At 40.0% G+C, this 14,739-nt stretch overlaps 1 long non-coding RNA gene and 1 pseudogene across 1 annotated transcript; one reads left to right on the forward strand and one right to left on the reverse strand.

Annotated features, from left to right (window-relative positions):
* Positions 1 to 129: 129 nt before the first annotated feature.
* Positions 130 to 1,425, reverse strand: LOC120379064 (annotated as a pseudogene).
* An 8,389-nt stretch (positions 1,426 to 9,814) lies between these two features.
* On the forward strand, positions 9,815 to 11,400 carry LOC120379080. Its single transcript, XR_005587527.1, has 3 exons — positions 9,815 to 9,931; positions 10,020 to 10,187; positions 11,137 to 11,400. It is a non-coding gene; the product is annotated as an uncharacterized LOC120379080 (long non-coding RNA).
* The last annotated feature ends 3,339 nt before the right edge of the window (positions 11,401 to 14,739 follow it).

Below are 14,739 nucleotides of genomic sequence, written 5' to 3' on the forward strand. Positions count from 1 at the left end.
CATTGGTTTTTGATTATTAGTACAACTGTCCCTAAATTTATTTTACCTTAGTCCATTTTCACAGGTCCACCAAATTACAGAGAGGGTGTACACAAGATGATTCAAGAGGGAAGACTGTGGGACCTATTACTAACTGCTGGTGTACTTAATAAAAGCCTTGGTGCCCTTGGACACAGCATGCTTAGCCAGGTCCCCTGGCGGCAGCAGAGTTACCTGGGGTTCTTTCAACCCAAAGCTCTTGGTAACTTTTACTCTATGCAAAGTGGTGTCAGGAAATAAATCAGGGGCCACATGGCCATCCAACCGATAGATGGCTGGCACAAACAGGAGAATACAAGAGTGTTTTCACTTAAAGCTAAACTTTACTTAGTCTCAAACACTTGCACATGTCTGCAACAGATTAGTAAAACACCCCCAACCCTTGATAATTACCAAAGCTGAGTGTGGCTCTCGAGTGAAACAGCGGCAGGCTTCTGGTGGCCAAATCTTCCATCTGCCAGTGGGGACCACAAGATGTATCCAGAGGGAGAATCCAAATAGAATCCCCAAATGAGTCCAACTATCTCAAGCTTTTCCCCCTTATGTGTACATTAGTAATAGAATGACATATCCCTTAAAGAAATCTTGTGAAGCAAGCTGTTCCAATGGGAAAGCAAGAGGCTCCTTCTGATTATTGATTAACCGGGTGTGGGTTTTTCCAGAGTTTGCAGCCTTGAGACCCCAATAGACATTCCTGAGGCACATCCTGCTCTTTTAAAATGCATGTATCTGCAACTTCAAGACAATTCTTATCAGGAAGGACGCAGGGTCAAGCTGCCCTTTCCATGGCACCCCAAAACTCCCCCCCGCCCCGCACCTTTAACAATAAGCCATACTGGTTTCAGGCACTTTATTGGTTTGCCAAAGTCTTCCCGTACAGCAGGAGCACAGCAGTCTGGATCTCCTTAGAAGTAATGGTCAAGCACTTGTTTTAATGCACCAGGCAGGATGCCTCCCCAGCAATGCTCTCATGACGAAAGAGTTCATAATGCCCATTGCCTTAGAAGAAATGCTGGTGTCAGGGTGAACCTGCTTCAGCACTTTGTACATGTAGATAGGGGTCGGGATCCCTCAGGGGGTCACACGGTTATTACATTGGGGGGTCGCAAGGTTATTACATGGGGGGTCATGAGCTGTCAACCTCCATCCCAAACCATGCTTTGCCTCCACCATTATATTTAAAAGTGTTTTTAATTTATAAGGGGGGGCGCACTCAGAGATTTGCTATGTGAAAGGGGTCACCAGTAAGAAAGTTTGAGAGCCACTGGAGTAACTCTTCTTCCTTGTCTTGCACCACTTCTTATCTCCCTTTTTCTGAGTCTTAGTCACTGCTTTCTTAGAGCCCTTCTTGGGAGCAGCAGCAGCAAAGTTAGGTGGATCAGGCATTCTGATTTCTGAAGACAGTTCAGTCAATAAAATACAGAAAGAACAAGCTGGAGTGGAGGTGGCAAAATTCTCATTACAACTTGGACTAACTGTGACTTAGAAAGCTCTTGAAGCCCTGCGTTGTTACTATGCAAGAGGCAAAAAAGGGTTTCTTCGTTTCTATCATAGTGTCTGCAAAGCGCTGAGGAGTGGAGCTATTCTGGGCAATTGACAGCCTATTTTATCTGGACAGTTTCCATATGGGGTCAGAGACAAATTTTTCTTGCGTTGAGTAATTTTCATGTTACTACATGGATAAGATTGGTCTGATCTGGACAGAGCTGCCTGATACCATGATGGGAGGGCAATGTCTGAGGTAGGAGGAGCCAGGGCTGCTCCGAGGGGGGGGGGGCAAGTGGGGCAATTTGCCCCGAGCCCCACAGGGGCCCCCATGAGAATATAGTATTCTATAGTATTGCAACTTTTTTTTATGGAAGGGGCCCCTGAAATTGCTTTGCCCAAAGGCCCCTGAATCCTTTGGGCGGCCCTGGGGGGGGAGCACTGTGTCTGCTCTGAATTTTGGCTAATGTGCCTCACTGAAGTCCCAGTTTTTGGCTGTGTGATTTTATTTTTTATGTCTCTTTTATTTTATGTAGGCATATTGGGTTGTGGGTTTATTATGTGCTGATAATCGTAGGATAGCTATGTTATACTTTGCTATGTTATAATGGGGCCTGGTTGGGAATCTTTGTATTTTATTTGCAATCAGGATATCTGTCCATACTATGTTTTCTCAATCATTATTTACCACCTAGGAATCAGATAGGTAATTTATTACAGTCAGATTATTAAATAAATAAATAATGAACACTCAGTTAATACTTAATTGCACTCGATCGCAGAATAATATAGAAGGACTAATTAATTACATCTTCCTTAGTTAAGATGCAGTGTTTCCTTTCTCTACAGGTATCAGTCACCAAGGGCCATATGGGGAAATAGATGCATTCATGTTTGTTTTGCTTTTAAAGCATCTTTCTACTCTATGCTTTTCTCTACTAAATAAATATCTTGTTTTTAGGAAAGATTTGATTAGTCTGGGAAATTCACACTGGTCATTCATCTTTGAAGAGAGAGATGAGCATGTGCCTATATCAGAGGGTCCTGACAAGTTCCAAGGGCTTGTGCGCCTAGCCACTGTACTCTGCCGTCAATCTAAGAGTGGGAGAATTGCAGGATTCCAGTGAAAGGGGTGTGGCAAAAGGACCCAGACCATGGAATGACTCTGAGAAACTAAAGAAGGGACTAAGGAGCAGGGTGGCCAATAAACCTTTTACCTTGTGTAAAAAGGTCTAATTAAATAGCAACATTATTGGACCAGCAAAAGCAATTATTATATCTATTGCATTACTTAGTGCTTAGTGCTTAGCTGGATAGGTATCATCATCATGCTGAAGCATGTTTCTCACGGTAAAACCATTTTGCCTCTACAATGAATCGGTAGATGAATATTTTCATGATAAAAGTTCTACACGTAAAAGAAAAGTCCTTAAATGTATTAAGAGCCCAATTCAATTCCCACTGAAGTCTGCAGGAGTTTTGCTATTGACTTCAGTGGGAGCTGGAATGGGTCCTAAGACCACAATCACCATTTATAACCAGCTTCAGAAACATTGCTGTACTCCAGAGGTCTTGCCCAACATCCTCCACACGTACTTCAAGAAAGTCATCACTGATGCTTGTGGCATTGTTAGCTTAACACAATGTAACTAGAGACGAGTGTCACTTATGTCAGCATGAATTTGAAAACCTCCCAATCTATACCTCTGCAAAGACCATAACTAACACTAATAGCAGTTACTAACACTATATAGATGCTTGTGGCTTCTATAAGTTTAGCAAAATAGCATCAGGATATCTTCTGAAAATCATTTGAAAAAAGTATCAAGGCAAATCATTTTGTCACCAACACTCTGAATCTGCAAAAAACTTGATCATATTTCCATTTTCTTTTCCTTTGCTTCAGAGTCTTAATAGTTTTTGGAATCCACTCCAGAGAAACCTTCATTTAATCATCCACATTAGCTAGACTAATTACAATTTTCAGTATCTGACTCTCCCAGACCTCCAAGTAGAATTACCTTGAAGTGTTATTTGTACAGGGCTGTTAGTATTCAGAAGACGTCGCTTAATTTCTGCCAAACTCCTGAGATTTGATAGCTATAATGTCTTTTATCTGACTTCCACTTTCTTTCAATAAAGAAACTGAAGTAGTATTTTCTTTGAGATGTATAAACCTATCAAAATGGATAGCAGCTGAATGGCAGAGCACGAGAACTAATAAAAATCAATGACTGTGTGATCAAAAGCTTGTCAGACATATTTATCTGGCACCTATATTATTTGATGTAGAAATATAGCTAGACTTTACTAATTATTTTGTCCGCTGGTTTGGACAATTAAAATGTTATGTTCTTTAAATGATTGAGTATGATTTTAATGGTAAGATAACATAAAGACCTTCAGTGTCAACAGCAAACAGAAAAAAAGCTAAAGTTCTCTTCTTGAAAGGCCGACATTAAGACAACAATTTTAATATGACCATTTTTCATTAATGGAAACCTGTGCTATTAAAAATATGACTAGCCTGGGATATTAAGATATTAGAACATTAAGCCCTCTGTGTTAGGTTGTTCTGCACTGCCCTAGTGATAGCTGTGGGAGGCATTGTGTCTCAGAGAGTTGCTCCTGGAGAGTTCAGCCATTTCACTGCGCTTACAAAGGCTCTCCCTACCATTGATCAGTGTACACAGGTGGAGCGGCAGGCTTGCCCCTTTCTCTTCCCTGTGCCTATGTATTGGCTAGTGCCAACAGAATCACTAACCCTGAAGAGGCCATGTTCTACCTGAGCTCATGGATTCCCATTGTTCCCATCCTGCCCTGTGCCCTCTCCCTTCCTTATACCTTCTCCATTGAATGTACCTTTTGTAGGATATTTGAGTCCCCGTCCACCTTCCTTTTGTCACCAGGCAGGGATTAGGCAGAATCTGGTCTTTAATGGGCATACAGTGCCAAAGACTGTAATCTTCAAAATGCTATGAGAACCGCCTTCTCAAAGGCCACACTGGGAGCCAGTTTGGCTTTAAACAAGATAATTTCTCTTCTTCTTAACTTCCAAATTGTTCTCTCTTTCACCAGCAATGTATCACAATGAAAGATGTGTGATCTGGATTACAATAGAGGATGGCACATTGTGGAGAATGTGTGATCCCCTGTCAAGAAGCCATGCAGTTTTCAGGCCAGAGATTAGTGTTGAATTTGGACTATCCCTTTTTATTAATCAAGTAAAGCAGCTGTGCACTGCTGTTGCATCACTGAGAATTGTAGAGGCAATTTGCCAGGAGCAAAAGAGCTGTGCCTAATTAGCATGTATATTTACATATATTTGCATGTGATTTTAATTGGTGATACATGAATGGTTTTTATTTTCCATGTGTATATTACTTCTCTGGAATTAACGTATTTGAAGGGGGACATGCACATTATGGAAGTGGATATGAGTTTGTGAGGACACTACAGGTTTGATTTTATAGCTTGATACATCTGATCACAAATACAAACACTCTGAGCCCCAATTTTCAGAGGTGTTGAATGCCCACAGCTCTCATTGACTTCTATTTTGAGTACTCAGCACTTCTGAAAAACAAAGTGATATACTTCCAAAGCAATTTGTAGAAATAGCAGCCCATCGCTCTCCTGTTTCTTGAGCATGTGTTGGAAAGTTGGAAAACGGAAGGGGAAGCAATCTCACAAGTAACATTATTTATTTTATTATATTATAGTACCTACAAACCCCAGTCCTGGATGAGGACCTGATTGTGCTGGGCACTGTACAGATGCAGAACTGGCCCTGTCCTAAAGACTGTAAATTAAATTATATTAACTGATGCTTTTCCTGAAGCTGGAGCTTCAGGTTAATAACTATAGTAAGGGGATGGGGATGGAGTCTGATAGGTTATTTGGTTTGTATTTAAAGTTTGTGGTTTAGACCTTTTTGCTTATTCCCCGGTCTGCTTCCTACCCTGGCATGCCCCATGGTTTGCCAGCCTCTCTACTCCCTTCTCCCAGGGAGCAACTGTAGGCTACTTATCTCTATAGCCCCCAAACACACCTCCCTTCTCCCAGGGAGTGACTTCAGGCTACCTCCCTGCAGCCTCCTTCCTGATATCAGCTCCCTGGCTTTATAGAAGCCCACCTGTTCCACACTGGTGAGTTTGCCCAAATTAGGACTTTCCTCTCAGCCTTCAGCCTAATAGGTTAATTGGCCCATCTGGCCTCCTTTAACCTCTTCCTGGAGTGTTGGAAGGACACCCCATCACACTTCCCTTTATTATGTTAAACAGATAGTGCTCCTTGAGTCTATCACTATAACACGTTTTCTAATCATTGTATCATTCTCATGGCTCTTCTCTGAACCATCTCCAATTTATTAACTTCCTTCTTTAATTGTAGACACCAGAGCTGGATACAGTATTGTAGCAGTGCTAAACAGAGAGGTAAAACACCTCTCAACTCCTACTTAAGATTCCCCTGTTTATGCATCCTATTGGACACAGTGTTGCATTGGGAGCTCATGTTCAGCTTATTATCCACCCTCCCATCCCTGAATCTTTTTTCAGAATCACTGCTTCCATTGACAGAGTCCCCCGTCCTGTAAGTATCGCCTACATTCTTTGTTCCTTGATGTATACATTTACATTTAGCTGTATTAAAACACATATTTTTTGCTTGCTCCCATCTTACCAAGTGATCCAGATTGCTCTATATTAGTGACCTGTGCTGTTCATTATTTATCACTCCCCCAATTTTTTGTGGCAGCTGCAAACTTTATCACAGATAATTTTATATTTTCTTCCAAGTCATTGATAAAAGTGTTAAATAGAGTAGGGCCAAAAACTTATCCCTGAGTACCTCACTAGACACACACCCACTCAATGATAATTCCCCATGTACATTTTGAGTCAGAATTATACAGTTTAAGGCCAGAAGGCACCACCAAGTCTGACATCCTGAATATCCCAGGCTACCAACACCACCCAGCACCCACACATTAAACCCAACAAAGAAAATTAGAACAAAGTATTACAGCCTAGAGGACACTAGACTATTATGTGCCACAAGGGTGAGGTAATATCTTTCATTGGGCCAACTTCTGTTGGCGAGAGAGACAAGCTTTTGAGCTTACACAGAGCTCTTCTTCAGGTCATGCAGAGAATAGGAGGGACCAAGGTGCACCAGTGCCTGAAGCTCCTGCAATGGCAGGGAAATAATTAATAGAGGTATATCCAGATAATCCTGGCAAGTGACCCACACCACATGCTGCAGAGGGAGGTGAAAACCTCCATGGTCACTGCAAACTGTCCTTGGGGGAAATTCCTTTCCAGTTCCACATATGGCAATCACTTGGACCCTAAACATGTAAGCAAGAACCAGCCAGCTAAGCACCTGAGAGAGAATGCTTGGTAAAACCTCAGAGCCCTGCCCTTATGTTTCATCTTCAGCCATAGCCATCCCATATGTTTCAGAGGAAGAAGGATTAAAAAACAACAACAGAATGAAACCTATCCATTAACCAACTTTTAATCCATTTAATGTGTGCTGTGTTTTTTATACCATTATAGTTTTTTGTAAAATGTTGTGTGGTACAAAGTTAAATGTCTCACAGAAATCTTTTACTTAAACACCATTTATCTATAACAACCACACTTGTAATGTCATTAAAAATATATCAGGTTAGTTTGACAACATCTATTTTCAACAATCCCAGTTTGATTGTTATTAATTATGTTACTCTCCATTAATTCTTTATTAATTGAGTTACATATCAGCTACATTATCTTACCCGGGACCAATTTCAGTTTGCCAGGCCTCTGATTACCAGGTCATCCTGTTTATTCTTTTTAAATATTGTTACAACATTGACTTTCTTTCAGTCTTCTGTAATTCTTCCAGTGTTCCAAGACTTGTTGAATATTAACATTAATGATCCACTGAGCTCCTCAGCCAGCTCTTTTAAAACTCTCAGTTATCTGCATCTGCTGATTTAAAAATGTCTGCATTTAGTAGTTTCTGTTTAACATTCTCCAGAGATAATAGTGGAATGGAAAGAGTGTTATCATCATCATAGGATATGACCACATCACCTATTTTTCCCCAAATAGAGAACAGAAATATTTATCAAACACTTCTGCCTTTTCTGCATTATTATTGATAATTCTACCATTTTAATAATAATGGACCAATACTATTGTTAGGATTCTTTGTATTCCTAATATACTTAAGAAACTCCTTCTCATTGTCCTTACCTCTGCTGGCCATAAAATTATTCATCTGTCCCTTTGCTTCACTTATCTATTTTCTACAATTCCTAGTTTTGATTTATAGTCATTACTATAAACTTCCCTTTTCTTCCATTTTATATTAATTGTTTACTAATTTTTATTAATTATGATTATTATTAATTCTGTCTTCACTTTCCCTCTAAACCAGGTTGTTGTTGTTGTTTTTTAACAAGTATGGCCTTATTCTTTAGTTGTGGGATCATGGATTTTTGGGCAGCTAGTGAAGTGTTCTTAAACAATTCCCAATTATCATTCACATTTGTCTGATTCAATTCTTCCTCCCAACTAATTTGGCTCATAATTGTTTTCTGCTTTGTAAAATTGGGACATTTAAATCACAAATGTATATATCACTGGTCTGGACATTATTCATATTATAGATGTGATCAAGTCATGATCACTTGTAGCTTAGGTACAATTAATTTATAGTTCTGTGATAAATTCCTCTTTATCCATCAAGACGAGGTCTTGTATAGAATTCCCCTATGTGAGATGCAACAATTTTGAGTTAAGAAATTTTTATCTATAATGTTTAGAAATTTCAGGGATGTTTTAATGCTGGCAGCTTGAGATCTCCAGCCTATGTCACTCAGATATGTCAGCTATGTTCTCTCAATTTCCCTCTCCTCCCCCCATACATTATAGATAGTTGTGTAAGGACGCAGTCACCCTGTTCCTTGGTGTGGTTTGGTGGTCTGTAGCAAACATTAACAAATACCCCATCTTGTGCTCTGTCTTTGTGGACATTGATCCATGAACATTCAAGATAATTTTCTTCTGAGTTGCAAGTGACTTGCAAACAGGTAATGCCATTTTGGCATAGAGTGCAATTCCTCCTCTTTTGCCCACTTGATGCTTCCTAAATAGGTTAGAACTATTGATTTTAACATTCCTATTGTGCAAATCATCCCACCAGTTTTCAGTAATACCAAGGAGATCAAATTTATGCTCATAAATGAGCAATTCCAATTCCTCTTGTTTGTTTACTCAGGTTCCTAGTGCTGGTGTATAGGCAATTAAAGAATTTCTTCTCTTCCTGTCCTTTGGTTCCTTGATCATTTTTGTTCCCAACATCTCAGATTTGTGCCAAAGGAGTGCTCATCTCTTTCCTCTTTTTACCCCTTCTCCCTGTTATTAGTTTAACACAGGGATCGGCAACCCTTGGCATGCGGCCCACTAGGGTAAGCACCCTGGCAGGCCAGGCCAGTTTATTTACCTGCTGCATCCACAGGTTCAGTCGATTGTGGCTCCCACTGGCCACGGTTCGCCATCCCAGGCCAATGGGGGCTGCAGGAAGTGGCACGGACCGAGGGATGTGCTTGCTGCCACTTCCCGCAGCCCCCATTGGCCTGGAGCGGCAAACCGCGGCCAGTGGGAGCCGCAATTGGCTGAACCTGCGGCTGTGGCAGGTAAACAAACCAGCCTGGCCCACCAGGGTGCTTACCCTGGCGAGCCACACCACATGACTTACTTAGCCAACAATTCACTTCCAGAATCTTCGGCCTTCTGTCTTCCTTTGCTTGTAGAAAAAGAAGGATCACAGAGAAGATTGCTTGGACATTCTTCTTTTTTAGCATACTTCTGAGTTCCCTGAAGTCATCTGTTGTCTGCGAGATATCCTGTTACACAATGTAGGTGTATTTTTGTGAGTGATGCAGGCATCTAGGTATCCTGAATGTAGTTAAAAGCTTATTTCTGTCAAATTGCTGAGCCAAACTCAACTGTACAGTTTATTTGGGGCTTTAGAAGGATTTACTGTACAATGAATTACAGGGATCCTTCAAGTGAAGAGGAAGATAATAAAGAGTGCCTAAACTTATGAGGGCTCATAGTATTAAGATGAAATAGTCACAATTATTGCCATACTATTAGTGTTGAAAGGCCTATCACATGTGATGTGTTCGTACAGTCCCAGTGCACCTTACTGGTGGATAGGTATGAGAGAACAAAACAAGAGTAAACTGTGGCCAAGAATAAATTAAAATTAAATTCTTAAATAATTGCTTCTTCCAGATACGAAATATGTTCTTCGAAGCCACTCAAGCTTGTAAACAAACCTTGTTAATGTGTTCAGAGTTTGCAAAGAATAAATGCACAGGTCATGTCAAACTACATTATATTGTTTGGTAAGTATAAATGAATGACAATAAAAGCTTTAGAATCTTTAACACCTGAGCAACTTTTGATCTGATTTCTTTCTTTTCTCTTTGGCAGAATGACAGTCTGGATCATTACTTTCTTTCTCATCACCTTTACCTTGTGATGGGAGGGAGAGCTTTAACAAAGGTCAAACAAATTACGAGCTCTCGACTTCGGATCAAAGTGATGATTTATTAAACTAAGTGACTAAGTTGCAAAATAATTCCATAGCAAGGTTTTCAGGTGAATATGACGTTGAAAAATCTAATGATAAAAGCATATCATTGTCATTCCTCTAAATTCCTGTTACTAGTGGCATACTATAACAACTAAAAATGGAGCAGTGGCTTTTACACATACCTGTAACAGTAGCCGTTTATTCATGTTGGTGGAAATTGGGCTGAGCAGAGAGGTGTTCCTTACAGAAATATATACACAGATCTTAAACAGATGCTGATGCGCCATATAATACATCGAAACAGTCTTCCCCACCAGTGTTTTTGATTATTTAATTATTCAAGGTTCAAACCTCTGGGGTTGCACCTCTTTTGATTGTGCCAGATGTGGGGTGATGTGCCAGATGTGGGGTGGCTATTGCCATCTTTGTTTCAGATGCTCTGCAGGGGGTAGGCAGCTTTAAACCTATTTGGGATTTCATAGAAAAACTGCTGGGTCACCAGATCATCATGGAGTTATTACATCTCCCAACTGTTTGCCTCTGCATTTTCTCACTGCAGCCTTGCCCACTTTGGGAATATGCTGGCTGGCTCTGTGACAGCAGGCGTTTGCATTTCAAACAGACTTACATCTGTCAGGTACCTGAAGTCTGGGTTCCATCAGCTTGCACCCCTGGTTTCAACCCAGGGTAAAATCAAGCCCATTGTTTGTTAAGTGCTGTCTCTGTGCCTGGCTGAATATTCAACACCTCTCTGATGTGCTATAAATGTTTTGTATTTGGTTATGGGAAAAAGTTGCCATTTTCTTTCACTTTCATGCATACTCCAATAAAATAATGAGTCAACTGGGCTTTCAGCTGTGACATTTTGAATGAGGCATTATATTCATATGTATGATTGAATGTATATATATGGCGGAGACTTCATTGCCTCATTGAAACAAATAGTAAAATATTTCACTACAATAGGGGGATGCTTTTTTAAAAAGGACCATCATTTTTTAAATTCACATTAAGGGAGTTTCCTGCCCAGTGAAGGAGATTTGGTAGATCTGGATCTGCAAGGTACTCATCAACCGCCGAAGATGCTGAGCATCATCCACTCTCACTGAAACGAAGGGGAATTGAAGCCATGGAACTCTGTGCAGACTTGGATTCTCTGTGGCCATGATACAGCAAAGCGGTGAAGCATACTTAACTTTAAGCAAGTTTGTGAGCCCCATTGACTTTAATAACTTCAGCAGGATTTAAGCACATGATTAAGTAGTTAGCTGAGTCGGGATGGGATTGCTCATGTTAAAGATAAGCACAAGTGTTGTGTTTGTTGCTAACGTGATTTGGCAGACTGAAAAATAAAGATTCAGTGATATTTATTGTTATGAATTTGTGTTGCTTTCACCAGATTGTTCATGTTGTAAAAACAAAAACAAAGGAAAAAAAAAGACAGTTTAACGTTTTCATTTTTTTAGTGAGACATCGCTATTCAAAATGTCTTTTGTTTTTTAAAAAATGGCTAAAGAAACCCTCTCAACATCAAAACAAAATGTTATATTTCAGGTAAAACAAAATGTTTTGTACAGTCCCAAATAATTTTTTTCAACTTTTCAATTTTCATTTTTTTTCATTTTTGGTTCAACCTGAAATATTTTTTTCCAGATTTGCCAGCAAACCAAAAAAGTGTTTTTCTGAAAACCTTACTCACCACCACAGAATTTTCACTCTTTTTTCCCACAGTAAGTTGGTCTTTCTGTAATATTTCTAAGTTGCTTATCTACATGCAATCGAAGTACCATTTTAAATATGGCAATACATAATGTCTTTATAGTTCCATGATTTACATAAGGAATATCCACTAAGGAAGTTTTAATTTCCATTACTCCCTGTGACATACCAGGTTACAATCCAGACTAGTGAGCAGCTGTGTTATCCCAGCCCTGAAAACTTGGGTGCCTTACAAAGCCTTGCTGAAGTAGCTCCCACCTAGGTCACTCACAAACAGCCTTCTAGCATGCAAGCCACACCCCGAGTGTCTGTGTGTCACTGCAGTCTGCCAGCCACACTAGGGTTACACTCTGGCTCTGACCAGCCTTGGACGTACTGCATGATGATCTCCCCCACACACACACCCAGTCCCAGTTTTCCTCCTAGAAATATATGTCCTGGAATGCCCAGCCCTCTCCTGGACAGTACAACATATTTTAAATCTGTTATTCCTTAAGGTAATAATTTGCCAGATTATTATCTCAAATAGTTATTCAGAAATTTAAATTTAAACACACTGGATTAGATGAAACAGTAAAACAAGTATATTAACTAGAAAGAGAGATTTTGAGTGAATACAAATAATGATGTATAAAAGTCAGAAATGGTTACAAGAAAAATAAAGATAAGACATTTACTGACACCAAACTTAACAAACTGTATCGGATTCTAGCAAAGCTTCTCACCACGTGCTTCCTGCCGCCTGACTGGCCAAACCCTGTAGGTCAGGACTCCTCCCCCAGAGTCCAACAAATGCTTCCTTTTTCACTGAAGGTGCAGTGAATGTGATGGACAGGGAGAGAGAGAGGGGTCTCTTGGGGTGTTTGTCCCTCCTTTTTATAGTTTCAGTTGCTTTCTTGAAAAACATTTCCAGCTGGACACTAGGAGGCAAAGAGTATATGTGGAAGGATGTTCCCAGGTGACTTTTTCCTCACCTCTTTGGGCTTTCTGTGTTTCTCTTCCTGCTTGATGACTCTGTTTACTGATTAAATGCAAATTAAGCAGAGCACACATTCCTTTGTTTAGGAAAGACCTGTTTGGAAACCTCAGTTTGGGCAGGGCTGTGGGGTTTGGAACATGTGTTAAGAACACCATACAGGGAAACCTTATAACTTCACATACAATGTTGTCATAAATATTTTATCAGAATGATACTGACCTGCAAATTATGCATTTTCAAGTTATACCTTACAAGACATGCCTGATACAAAAATATTACAATAGTGTATAGGGTGTGTACATAAGGGTTCATTCGGTCAAACTCCTGTCTCTAGTTGTGAAATGAAACACTGCAATTGCTTTAATGTTATTTTTAAGATTGGCGATCAGAGTCCATTCCTTGTGCTAGTGTTTTGGAGATGCTACCCTAATTCATCAATGGCTATTAGCCAGGATGGGCGGGGATGGTGTCCCTAGCCTCTATTTGCCAGAAGCTGGGGTTGAGGGACAGGGAAAGGGTCACTTGATGAGTACCTGTTCTGTTTCATTCCCTCTGGGGTACCTGGCACTGGCCACTGTCAGAAGACAGGATACTGGGCTAGATGGAGCTTTGTCTGACCCAATATGGCCGTTCTTATGTTCTTACATTCTTCTGTTAATGTAAGCTCTTTTGGCCTAGTTATAGTTATATTTAAACTGGTGTGATGGTCAGTGCCATATCATCTCATTGTGATTCATGCAATGGATAAGTGCAAGTCATTGGACATTTTTAGTTTGGGTCAAAAATTCATAGTTGGGTGCCTACATTTGGCTCTTGCATATGTATTTACACAGTTAAAATGAGACTTAGGTGCTTAAATATGTATTTAATAGACTAATCTTTGGCACCCAGTTTTGAAAAAAAATGGCTTTATTATTTTCCAAACTATATTAAACAAAGACACTCCCACTAGCTGTCCCCATTACACACATTCATAGCAAAGTAGTAGTGGAGATTCTCAACATATATGATGCAAGAACAATGAAAGGAAATTGTACACAACACATTTATGGGATATCTCACCCGTTAACTGTCTACCTTTCATCTTCTACCTTCAGTAAACATAGACTCTCGAAAAAGTGCAAATTAAATGTTCTTACTTAAAATTAAGGGTTAAGTCAGTACCTCAAACATCCTCAGAACAGTTGTTAAAGGCATTGAATCACTCACTACAAGGATTTATTGACTTTTTTGGAAATGTTCCCAGCATTCTCCGTGTATTTTACCATCAGCCTCACTCCAGGAACTGAAAAGATTTCTATCTAGCAAAACACTTTGCCATGCTAAGAAAAAAAAATGAGTGTCACTGCTGGTATCCAGTATTTTTCAGTTCCAGTTCTTTCTAATAGTCCAATAAAATGGCCACTCTCCGGGTTGCAAGGAGAGGAATCTTGGCACCAGAGTGCAGAAAAAAGGAGGCCTATTCCTGCAGATTAGGAGGAATGGAGGGGTTATTTGGTTCTTTGTTTGTTAGTCTACTTGTTTTAGGGCCAGTCTTTCTGGAATGCTGATACACTGTAGTGCAATGCAGTAGTTTCCATTCCTGAAAATTAGACTCCCTTATCCTGACTGTTAAACCATGAAACATGGTTGCTGGAACATGCAGTTCAAAAAATAAGATAAAGTCACTGGTCACTGATGAATGTCAGATCACTTAGAAAACAAAACAAGCTGCTTGCATTTCTTGTCTCCATAAAAGTCAGTACAATTATAAAAGAGGTTTTCTTTGTTCTGACAGATTCATCATGAGCATGCAAATACAGTTGTATTTTTATTGGTAGGCTTAAACCTGCAGAACTTATTGGCTGGACACCACACAAATAAGGGCTTGGATCAACCACACCCCCTTTTCTAGATCTGCATGGAAGGGGACTCAGACA

This window comes from Mauremys reevesii, linkage group 1, assembly GCF_016161935.1.
Source record: "Mauremys reevesii isolate NIE-2019 linkage group 1, ASM1616193v1, whole genome shotgun sequence".
NCBI classification, from domain to species: domain Eukaryota; kingdom Metazoa; phylum Chordata; order Testudines; family Geoemydidae; genus Mauremys; species Mauremys reevesii.